This window comes from Peromyscus maniculatus, chromosome 18 (assembly GCF_049852395.1).
Source record: "Peromyscus maniculatus bairdii isolate BWxNUB_F1_BW_parent chromosome 18, HU_Pman_BW_mat_3.1, whole genome shotgun sequence".
NCBI classification, from domain to species: Eukaryota; Metazoa; Chordata; class Mammalia; order Rodentia; family Cricetidae; genus Peromyscus; species Peromyscus maniculatus.
The window spans coordinates 34,171,387-34,184,615 of NC_134869.1; the positions used below are offsets into that span (position 1 = coordinate 34,171,387).

Below are 13,229 nucleotides of genomic sequence, written 5' to 3' on the forward strand. Positions count from 1 at the left end.
TGTTGAGTAAAACCCTAACATTTGTATCAGTTTGGACATATTCACACATGGTATAAAAATAGATCTGACACTCCAAAAAAATACCACATGTCTTTTCTCTATTTCTCGAGTTTGGAAGTGAAAGGATTGATCCCATGAAAAGTCTGCTAGGGGATGTTCACAGCATTCTGACTTTTATCTCAGTTGTCTGTGAATTTTAGAAATCTGAAAGCAACTATTATAGCAGGCTTTAAAAATTACTTTAAAAAGAGGTCATAAGGGCAGTTGTATGATGTTTCAGCACAGTCGTTTTTATAGTAAAAGAATTTTGGAAATATGTGTGCTGGCAATTTTTAAGCATAACCTATAAAAATGCCCAGAAGTTATTCTGTTAGAGTTAAGAATATGTTAACAAAGTTTCACTTTATTTTTATATTACACATTTGCATCAAAGAAGAAATATGTGACATAAATAATTTGAGAAAGGATTTAGCTTGGCTCATGGCCACTAAAGTAATCTGTCCACCACCAATGGCGTGGGAGACACGACAGAGAATATTCATGTACAATATGGTGACCAGCTAAGAGAAGAGGGGGTTTTTAGGAAGGAACATGAGAAGACAAAGCCCCCAATGAGTAATCTACTTCCCCCATGAGGATTCATCTTTCATACTTTCCTTCATTTCATGTGTCACATTAGGAATCCATCAGGAAGTTAATGCATTGGTTGGGTCAGATTCACACAGACCCAATAGGCTTTCCCCAAACATACCAGTCAACAATCACACTTCTAAAACATTTCATACTCAAACCAGAACAGGTACCATAAACATGGGAAAATATTCCCCAAAGCTCATCAGGCTCTATGTTAATATGACAATTTGGCATGGTTTATAGTAAAAGGTCTATTGCAAACTTTAAGAAGCATCTTCAAGTAATGTGGTCAATGACAGCAGCACTGGCTTACCTCAGATAAACCAGGATACAGTATGAATTTCTTATGACTTCTGAATTCTACATTGCCTATACTACTGTAGCTTATAGGTTGATTTGCAGGACTAGCATCAAAGAATTACCTTTTAAAGAATATTTTCAATTTGAATTTAATTACACATACAGTGTATAAACTACAGGATGACGAGCCTTACGTTTCTCCCTTCTAATAAGGATACAGTTCCCTGTGGGCTTGAATGATTTCATGCTTCAGCAAAGGCTCACACACCAAAGGATGAAAGTCATAGGCAATATGTAAAAGTAATGTGATTGCTGAACTTTTCCCTTTGGTCTCTAAAGCATAAATGAATATGACACTCGGTGTCATATTCTCTAATAACAGTGTTTCTTTCCTTTGTAGAAAAACATTTGGAAAGGAGAGACAAGGATGGAATAAACCTTATTCTTTAACCTTTTTGCATTTTATATGCCCATTATGGACTATTTTACACATTATTTCAGAATCAACTCATGATGTATAATTTATACCCAACGTAAATTATATAGCTAAAACAATAAGATTAAAACTTACTGAAATCACGCCGGGCGGGGGTGGTGCACGCCTTTAATCCCAGCACTCCCAGCACTCGGGAGGCAGAGGCAGGCAGATCTTTGTGAGTTCGAGGCCAGCCTGGGCTACCAAGTGAGTTCCAGGAAAGGCGCAAAGCTACACAGAGAAACCCTGTCTCGAAAAACAAAAAACAAAACAAAACAAAAAAAAAAACCAAAAAAAAAAAAACTTACTGAAATCTCTAAAATTCCCTCATGTGTAGTGATAAGAAGTGAAGGAAAGGTAATGAATTTATGTGGTATCATAGTGGTAAAACCAACAAGTATGGTAAAAGATTAACAAAGAGAAGAAAAGTGTTGCATCAATTTTTTTTGGAATCATATAAGGATTCTTTTATTTAGCAAAAGCCTTTTGCAATGTTTTATTGCTTTGACAATAAAAATAATAGTTTTAATTAATTTGGTTGATGTATAAATTAATATGTTGTTCTGATTTTATCATTAAAGAAAACAAATTAATAGAGCCTTAATTAAATAAAAATACCCACAAAGCAATAAAAATAATTAACTAACAGTGTTTACTTTAATTTTTGCTTCAGATGCACACACACACACACACATGCACATACATTCATACACACATTTTCTGTATGTATGTGTGTGAATGCATGTATCTGTATACAGGTACATGTGAGTGCTTGTACTTGTGCATGTGGAGGCTAGAGGTGAACATTATGTCTTCTTCAATTGCTCTCCATATGTTTAGAGACAGGGGCTTTTCCTTGAACTTGGAACTCAATAATCTGGCTAGACTGGCTAGCGAGCAAGCCCTGGCATTGACTTCTATGTACTTCCCCCATGGTAAGATTGTAGGTCTGTCCAGTCTCACTGGGCTTTTACTTGGATGCCAGGGATCCGAACCCAAGTTCTCATGCTTGCATGACCAACAACTTACCAAGTACCATCTCACTTGTCCAGGGTGCATTCATTCAAACACGCATTATATACATACATATATATATATGTTTTGAAAATTTTCAAAACTTGACAATAATTTTATAAACTTTCTATATTATCCTTTGGTGGAAAAGAGAAAGGTAAGCCCTAATGCTTTATAGTAAGATATTACTTTGTACTATAATACTGACTCTACTACCACAAAATATTTAAAAGTAAAATGTTTTATAAAAGTGAATGCTTCATCTCACTCAGTAAACCACCACACCCCAACAGCCACTTTTCTTTTGCATTATCGTCTCCAGGAAGCACCCTTCTGTCACACAGACTCTTTGAGGTTTGCTACACAACCTCGTCTGTCTGTACAGCACCCAGCAGAAGACACATATGGACACCAAAATCATCTTTAATGCTTCCTGAGGCTGTCAGTTTTCAGCAAGAACTCTGATTTCTAGAATTAGCTCATACATGTCAAAGTCTGTTACAAAATCAGCTCTCCTAGAAAATTTATGTATCTTGGCAGCTTAACAAAGAAATCCTCGATTTCAGTGAGATCAACAGAACCATTTTTAGAAAATCACTGCCAGACCTGAAGCTAATTTCCTTCTAATTCTACAACATCTGTAAGCCTCCTATAGAAATCTGGGTTTGAATGAGCCCCGAGGCCTAACAAATGGACGGTGATGCTTAAGGAAAATAAACACCAAACACCATTTGAAAGGAAAACCACAAGATAGCATGAAAGAGAATATGGGCTCCAGGCTTTAGAATACTTGACAGTTTTTTGTTTTTTTTTTTAAACTTCACAGGAAAAAAAAAAAAAGGAGCAAAGTAGTGGGACCATACAGGAAATTTTTATAAAACTGTTTTTGTATTGTGAATGATGGTCAGTGATACTTTTGGGGCTCCGATGCACAAATGACGACACACCCAATGTCATCAAAGGGAAACAAAGCAAAGGACAAAATGCAAAATGTAACGAGGCCACAAGTCAGCTGGAAAGGCTGCTGGAGAGGTGGAGAGGTGACTTTTTCCAAGATTTTAAATTACAGCCAACTTCCAGTTTGCTCTCATTGATGACTTCAGACAAAGTGGATGATCCTCTGCAGTAATCTTTTAAAACCAGTCTGTTCATTAACCTTTAACACCTCATTGGATACAAAACAGAAAAGGGTGACAGGAAGGGAAGCAGCATCCACATGCCCTAACAGCCTTTCCGAATGTCACTGTGATAAGAGAGTCACTGATAAGAAGGCTGTGTGCTGCCTGCAAGATTCTTGCAATGATCCCGAACTGAGCATTTGGAAGAATATGTTGCTACTCCAAGCGTTGCACATATCTGATAATTTAATTAAATTTTATTTTCATTTGCACGATATTGGTTAATGATAATAATCCCAGACTTTCTTACACTGTCAATAGAATATCTAAGACTAGTAAATTAAGAACACATGGTTTATTAAAGTCCATGGTTAATGCAAAGGTAAATGGAGCTACAGTGAATGTTTGCTTTGAGATAATTCTGTTAGCAAACTCTTTTACAAGTTGTATTGAAAGTGAGCCAAGGACTATTTGAATATTTTCCAGGCCTCATCTCCTGTAATCCTTCATCAGTTCTGCCAAGGGCAAATGCTATTACACTACTTTTCAAAGAAAGAAAAAGGCTAGAGCCAAAAGTGAAGTAACCTGCCCGATCTTGCCAAAAACTTACAAAGTGAGTGAGCGGGAAGATAGAATCAATTACCAGATTTTCAGATTTAGGGTTTTGTTGTTATTGTCATTTTAAGAGCTAAAATACGTGTAGACATGGTCTTCCTGCACTTATGTGTGTGCATCACTTGCATGCCTTGTGATCATGGATGCTAAAAGATGGTGATACTGGAGTCCCAGATGACTGCAGCCTGTCATGTGGAAGCTAGGAATCTTATCTGGATCCTCTGATTGCCAGATCTCCTGTACCCTTTCCCTAAGCTTATGTTTATATTTCCATGCCGTCTGAACTATAGAATGAATTCACAAGATGTGGAACCCATTGTTGAATGACTGAAATATTTAAAAGCAGATCAGCAGTCTACATGTCTATTGGGTTGTATTTTACCCAATCTCTTATCTTAACTGGGTACTCTATTTTCTGTACTTGCATAGCTTTATCGTCTTTCACTGATATGTACGCAATTCTAAATAATTGGTTCTTGGATCTCTTCAAATGCTTCAGCCCTGACCTTTTCCCCAAGTGCCAATTTCTGTTTCAAACTGCCTGCCTGTCGTTTCTGCCTGGATGTTCAGCCCACACACAATATGCCTTTTACTGACTTCATTTCTCTTCACAACCCATCCTTTCGACTAGATGTTCTGTTTCTGTCCATCATCTTTCACGGTTCTTTCAGCAATGCAGACCCAGTAAAAATCATTAAAGTGAACTGCATCATTATTCACATAGTACTCATCTTCCTTTTTTTATTGACTGTACCTGTCTATCCCTTTGACTGTGACCCTGTCCCTGAATGTCTGCTCAATGCAATAGGTGCAGAAATGTCACTTGCTACATTTTTTAAAAAATTAGTGCAAGCTCCTGTACAATATTTTATTCATTCTCTGTCTCAAGAAGAGATAGCCCAAGAGCTCCATCTCTCTGGGTCTTAAAATGATAGAACAAGTAAAGTCAGACTGTAGGAGCTCACTCACAGATGTGCTATGTATCACAAACCCAGGACAGATGCTTGGTAGTGGAAGGCATTGGCACTTGGAGAGAACTAGTTGTCATGTTGAAAGTGTATTTTTTATGCTCACCTTAATATAAAATCTGTTATAGTGACCTCTATACTTGAATCCTCTGGACCATTATTATTCTTAGAGTATATCTTTATGATTTTGATTGTTACACAAATATTTCTTTACACACAATATTGGGGTTCAAATCTAGGGCCATGTAAATGACAGGCAAGTATTCCACCACTGAACTATATCCCTATCCCTCTTTTTACTTTTTATTTTGAGACATAGTCTCATAATGTTCTTATGAAGTGGCTTAAATTTTCCTTGTAGCCTGGGCAGGCCCAGAACTTGCCATTCTCTTTTGTCAGACTCCAAAGTAGTTTATAATAGATTATGGGCTCTTACCACCAAGCCAAGCCAAACACATTTATAATGCATTTCTTTTCTCTAGTTTCTTGCTGATCAAGGTGATTCTTTCTGAAGACACATTGGGTTATTTTCTCCTATTTAGACAACATATATGATTTCTCAAGTGATCAAATAATGGAATAAAAACTATTAAATTTCTAAAATGCTTTCAGAAAAATAAATTGTCATCAGCTGGATTCGCCCACTTCTGAGCTGAGTCCTTCTGCATCAATTAACACAATTGAGACAATCTCCAACAGGCACAAACACAGGCAAACTTAATCTAGACAATCCCTCATTAAGACCCCCTCCCAGGTGACTGCAGACTATGCCAAGTTGACAGTTAAAAGTAGCTGTCACATCAGACTACCACTGTATGACTGAGCTATAGCCACACCCCTTCCATTTGAATGATTTTTAAAAAATGTTTCTCTAGTCACTTTAAAGCATGAAGAAGCAGAGTTAATAAAACATTAAATTTACTTGGAGTATCAGTTTTGCTAGACAAACAAATAAAAAGATAAGTTTGGTTGAAAAGAAGGACTACCCAAAATGTTAAATGATTTATTTTGATGAATAATGGACTCTAACCTTCACAAAGAAGAAAATGGACAAACAGCAAGGGTGTCAATTTGTGGCAAGTCAATCACGAATGGTTTGTACCTATTGTTTTAAAATGCTTGGAAAAGGAGTAATAGTTATTAGAGAGTGTGGAAGTCAAACGCTTTTAAAATAAAGAGAGTCAAGTTAGTATTAATGACAAATTATAGGGTGTGACTATGAGGATAAGGTGTCATCATCCTCTGCAGCTAGGCTTGCTGTGTGAATACCAACATCTAACAAATTATGACTAAGTAGATCTAGAAGTTGAGCAATGACTGAGAGTTCAAAGTTTGGAAAATACAGGAATTAGGACTTAAGGTTCTTGGAATGACCACATTAAGTGTAAGGAACTGTGGGTATTGAACTCTAGGATGTATAAAAGAAGGGTGTTTGGTAATAGGAAGATATGGAAAATGGAGTTTATTTTATGTGTGTTGCATATATATATGTTGTTTATATATATATGTGTGTGTGTTGTGTACATATACACACATCAATTGCAGTACACATGGGGGTGAGTGTATGTGCACCTGTGTGCTCATGAATGTGGAGAGAAGGGTCAACCTCAGGTATCTTCTTCCATCACTCTGTCTATATAGACACAGGTTCTCTTACTAGAGATCTCTGATTCAAGTGATAGTCTAGCTAGCCAGCTTGCTCAGGGGATCACCTGTCTCCGTGTCCAGAGTTCTAGGATGACAATAGGTGCACCACACTCACTGGCATTTATATAAGTTCTTGGGATCTAAAGTTTCCTGTTTATCATTGCATGGTAACTGCTTTGCCCAATGAGCCATATTTTCAGCCCCAAAAGTAAATTTAAAAGGAGGAATTTATATAACTATAAACATATAGAATATATATATATATATATATTTGAAAATATCCTTCAATAAAACTTTAGTGTAGAAATATACCACATACTTCTTTTGTTCCACAAAAGAATATATAACAGAAATATATACATAGGTAATATATCATGTAACAGAAATCACAAATGTGTCTAGTATAGAATCAGAACATCCAAAGATCAAGTCACTACCCTAAAGTTAGAATTTACCAGAAAAAGTGTAAAGGGCAAGTTCCTTTGAACAGATGTGTATAGGTATTTGTAAAAGAGGTCATAATTACACTAAGTAATTGACATGGAACAATTGATGAAAGATTATATTTGTGATGTGGGCAGAGGTAGAAGTATATGTGTTGATTACAAAGAATAAGCAAGGCGATGGTGGAAGAGTCAGAATGGAGGCCTTCTGATGTCATGGAGGGTCATTAGGGGCACTAGGTCCCTCTCTCAGAAGGAGGAGAAACACGATTTCATTTGCACACAGGAGCAATAACATAAAAAGCACTTTCCACAAGTATTTCTCCTATTTCTAATCAATGTGTCCACTGAGGTTTCCAGTGAGGTAAACAGGCTTACTTTGAGGTTTCAAAAGAGAAGGATGCAAGACACAAAGGCAAATAATGATGCTGTTCAAGAGAATAACAAGATGGACAGCTGACTTGGCTGAGAGGAGCATCAATAGCAAAGAGCATGTCTCTGCCTCCCACCCACGTTCACAGTGAGGCAGTCACCACCTTGGCATTCTCAAGCTATGCTGAGCACAGAGACCTGCACCTGCACTAGGTAGGCCGTGAGTCCTGAGATACTGAACTGCCATGCTCACTACCTGTACCTGTGCAAGAATTAAAAAAAAAAAAAAAAGCTTGAGGTTCTTCTCCTTAGTAAAAAATATTTCATGAGTCTGAAAAAAAAATCAATGTTGCTTTTTCCTATTATAATGGTGCAATAGTTCTTGAAATCTCAGAGACATTACTGCAAGGTAATTAAATATTTCACATAAAACAGGAAAGACTCATATAGTCTATTATGTTTATCTCTTAAAACATAGAATCCCAACTCTCTACTTATTGTCTTAGCATTGCTTCTCATATCTGTTAGCTTGCCATGTGAATACAATCTCTAAAAGCCACTACACTCCAGTTTGTGATTCCTACAGCCTATTAATGGGATTTTGAATTAGTCTATCTGATCTTATCATGCTCATATGCCAAACTAAATGAAGACATAAAACAAACAAGTTTGAGATATGTAGATGAGGCTGACAATACCTGGAATAAATACCTTCCTGATTAATCCCACTCAGTAAGCTGCACTCATCCCTAGGTTCTATGAAACATAGCATCATAGTGGAAGAGGAGTCCAGGGTCCCCTATGGCCAGTAGAATATCTGAACATTACTATCTCACCATGAATAATTGGTCTGATATCTTGGCAAAACTCCAAAGCAGCAACCAATCAAGAATTATGATCTATTTTAGAGAGAAACTAAACTATCAAGAGAAAGAGTAAGATGTGAACATCATAATCAATACTGACACCCACTGAGTTAATGAGGTGCTGTCATTACAATAACAATGAAAGAAAAATGTGGAGAAAAGAAACTCTTCAGGCTGTGGTGATTAAGCTTTTAATCTCGAGAACATTTATGCAGGTGAATTTTATTTTAAAAGCATGCCTCAAAATAGAAAACACTGAAAAGTTAATTTAAGATTCACTCTCTGTATCACACAGACAACTTAATCTTACAAAAGGGTTCTATTGATCCTCAGAAACCAAAGATGCCTGCTGCTCCTGCAGCTTCTAAGGAGACATTACACTCTAGTTTTCTAGTTTCTACTGGCTGGCCTGTGTATGCCTTTATATTTTATAGCACAGCTCACATTATGCAAATACCTATGAGAAAAAGTATTTGTCCCTGTGGATATGATATGTGATTCTATTGCCATAAGAATGGGTGGCGAAACGGGGCAGGCTCATGAGGCACTAAATTATTATGATAAATGATTTTGCCTTCTGTGTTTTAGTTGCCTCATTGAAAACTGCAGAATAAAGTACCTTGTGTTATGATAAAAAAAAAAAAAGCACTTGACACAGTATCTGTCATACAGTTAAACAAAAGTCAACATCCTTTCCTTTGCTGTATTATGTAGAGAAGAGAGTAGCCATCCCACAGGCATGGGGCTGATGGACCCTCCATTTGGTACCCAGGGTGACCTGTTCTCTCCTCCAGTGTTCTTACTGTGGCTCATTCTCTTCCACATGCTAGGATCAGCATTCTTGGGATTCCCACTCATTCCCCAAGTAAAGGAACCTCAAGTTCTTATTTTCATTCTTATTCATAAGGAGTTTAAATATATTAAATTCTGGATAATATTTTCTTCTAGGCAGAAAGGCAGAACTATGCCTTTTTGTAATACACATTTAGTGTACTATCTTGTATATTTGTGTTTATTTTTTAATGCACGGGTGATTGATCCCAGGCTCCTGAGCATGCTAAGCAAAAGATCTATTGCTGATTTACATTCCCAGCTCCAAAAATAAATATTCATTGTAAACTCCTATGAAAGTAGATTTGAGATCATTCATGAAGACACCATCAATATCAAATAATAAAATGTACTGCCTGGTTTTTTTGATGAAACATTTTCAGCTACAACAGACAGATCAATGGTAGACTAATAAAAGTTCAGAGACTGCCTTGCATCAACAAGACCTCAACAACGACAACATCGATAGACATGCTACTGAGGAGGGAGGGGATCTCACAGCTCCCATCCCTAGACAAAGGACTACAAGCAACTAATGTCTGCCAAGAGACAGAGAATTATTCTCTCCCTGGGATGGGCACCCTAATTGGGTAGCCAATACAAAGTGGTTAGCCCTAACATCATATTCACATAGGCAACACTAAATGGACCCAGAATTATAAACACACACACACACACACACACACACACACACACACACACACACACACACACACCATCAGTTTTAGAGAGAGTTGGGCATGGGAGAGGTTGGAGGAAGGAAAGAGAAGGGGAGAGTGATGTAATTATAATTTAATTAATTTTAAAAAATAAGAAAAAACCCTATAGAGAATAGCTATATCTGGCTTTGTTTTAAAACACACTGATATGGTCATTGAGAACAGTGGGCTAATTCTACAAAGGCAGTTCTAAGCAACTAAAGTATAACTCAAAGTCCTTGCATCTAAGAATGTGACACTGCATTTTAATTTAAAAAATAGACATGTGGGGATCTTGTGCTAGCCCACCCTTGTGTTGAATGTAAGACTGGATGATTGAATCAACCTTGCATGCTGAGACAGAACTAGGTGCAGAAGGATGCTTCCAACAGCAAATCATATTCACAGCTGGGGATGGTGAGAGACAGTTTCATTCTACAGTAATTCCTGAATGCTGCATGAACACAGGAGTATGTTATCGTTGGATGGATATTTTCTTGATCTATTTACAGAAGCAGCATCATGATGGATAAAGGCTGGCAAAAAATACTGGTTAGGCATAAGATCAAACATGTTTAAATTTAATTTAACTTTTCTAAATACTACTTCTCTGCTGCTAGAATAGCTGAGCAGTCATAAGACAGCCACTACTATAGATATTTTCTGGGTTATTGGAAATCTGTGAGCAGTGGGTTTGGTGTAGCTCTGTTTATCTGTTCTTACGTGTGAGACAGGAGCTGGCTTTGTAATAGATGAAAGGAAAGAATAAGATATAACTCTCACACTTTTAACTTGATCTTCTAACAAAAATCAAGCCTGATACAGGGCTCTATGAGCAAGAATGCCATAGCACGTTATCAGCACCTAGAACACATATATTGAAGTCCTTACAACTAGTCCCTCAGAATGTGACCTCTTTATAGACATACTCAAACTAAAGAGAGCACTTGGCTTAATCCAATAGGATAGGTGTCTATATAAGACTTGGATATGGATATACAGAGGAAGACAATCTGAAGAGGTAGCTAAAAGTCTGGAACAGATAGATCCTTCCTCTCTAGGGAAAAGGGATATTGCTCATACCTGGTTTACTACTCTTGTAGTTCAAGCCTATTATCTCCATACTTGGGAGGCTCAGACAAGAACATGATGCGTTTGAAGCTAGCCTGGGATAAACATCTTTCTTTCTTTCTTTCCTCTCTTTCTTCCTTCAATTATCTCTTATTGGAGGCTAACAATCCATCAGAAACCTTCTGGTTTGGAGTAAGAATCTAAAGTCACAGAATATGGAATACTTTCAGTATAAGGTAGAATATTAGGTACTATAAGTATTAGTTACTATGAAGGCTGCACACAGTTGAACAGGATTACTGAAAAAGAAATGCTTGCTTTGTGACAGGAACTGTATCTAATTTGGGGGGGGGTCAAAGAAGAACTAGAGATAGTTCTTATTCTCGGGAAGTCACAGAGTTCTGGAAGAGACAGTTGTATACAGATCCTCGAATAAGATCATGTAACTGATACAGCACAGGAAAGAGACATTGCCAGTTCACAGAAGAGACAACATCCATGGTGTGTCTTTGAAGAAGAATAAATTGTGAAAGATGACATCCAAGGATGACTGTGAGATTCCAGACATAAGCAAAGACGCAGACTAACAAGGAATGTGTTCTGATGTGGCCAGGGACTACAACATATATCTGGTATTTGAAAAGAGTAAACTGAGGCCAGACAAGACAAGAGATAAGGAAAATCCATGGACTGAAAGCCAGATCGGGGGGGAGGGGATGGTGAGCAGAGAAGTGTTGGTAATTCTGCAGTCTAAGCATGTTAACATGTAAAGAAGGACTCACAGTTAAGATGCTCATTTGGAGTTGGTGATGGGCACAGGATATGCAGTAGGTCTGGCCTTCTCAACCCAGGTTTCCATTAAGGACCTTGAAGAAGTGTGCTCCCAACTCAATGGATTTAAGCCTTGAATCATGGAGGACTAAGAGTATATTGTGGTAATTAAGGAATATTAAGCCTACTCTCTGTACATACTACAGCCAAGCTAAGAAGGACAGAGAGGTAGGGTGCTGATAAGTGCACCACACCTAAATTCAAAGTTAATTATGGGCTTGCCAGTTTGCAAGTCATTCATGTGATTTTGTCTTAAGAAAAATATGATTTTAGGTCTCTATCTAAAGACGCCTGTAACTATTTCTAGTCAATAATAGTTCATTCACTTGGCCATAAATATCAGGCTAAAAGAGATAAATAACTTTTAAACAGCAAGTATCCTAGATATAACAAGAATCTAGGCATCTCTACTCTAAACCCCCTTTAATAAATTAATCTATGACAAATCTTACCTCCAAAAGCTGTACGTTCCTTAAATATGTACCAATGATAGACATTTAAGAGCTTGAAGCTAGGCTTGGAGTCACAGTCTATAATACTAGGACTCAGAAAACTAGGGCAGGAAGGTGGTTATATATGTTTAAAGCTAGCCAGAGCTATATATATAGCTTCAGGGTATACTTGAGTGTATATCAAGACCCTCTTTCCAAAATCAAAACAAAACAAGAACTAAACATAAATTAAAATGTCCTTATGTTTAAGGACATGTATTTGAGGGTATATATAGAGTAAATGAAGCCTTGACTATAGACACACACACACACACACACACACACACACACACAACCTGTTGCTTGAATTATAGGTTCCAAATAGCAGAGATTCTTACTGCTTATGTAAACTTGAAGTATACTTGTGGTCAACTCTCAACCATGCTGCCCATGAGAGACATTAAAGGTATTTTTGTGTTTCTCTTGGTAGGATTCTCAGAGTTTGTTATAAAAGTCCCCCGCAGAGCCTAACCAGGATCTCTGGATCCTTGGTGAAGGTGTAATTGCCAGTAAGAAAATGTCTCCACTTCTACCAACTGTCTGATGTGCCACAGTCAAGGCCATGCTCAGAACTGAAACATCATGGAAACATGATGACCTAGGGCCGCCAAAATTGTGAGGTAATTTAATTTCCTTATTCTTGAAAAAATAAGCTACATAGGCATTTCATTACTATAAAAAAGGACAATCAACCCATATATTGTCTGTCTGTCTGTCTGTCTGTCTGTCTGTACATCTGAACTATGTAACTAGGGACAGTGGACAGGCCCAAGAGATGTATGTTAAAGTAACAACCTTGGTTGTCCTTAGGATGGGGAAGAATATGGGTTATTTTTATAATTCCTTTTGAACTTTT

General features: G+C 37.3%; 1 protein-coding gene across 9 annotated transcripts in view; it reads right to left on the reverse strand.

Annotated features, from left to right (window-relative positions):
- Window positions 1-13,229, reverse strand: part of Nav3 (neuron navigator 3) — a 521,591-nt gene that overhangs the window by 113,047 nt on the left and 395,315 nt on the right. The window lies entirely within an intron of this gene.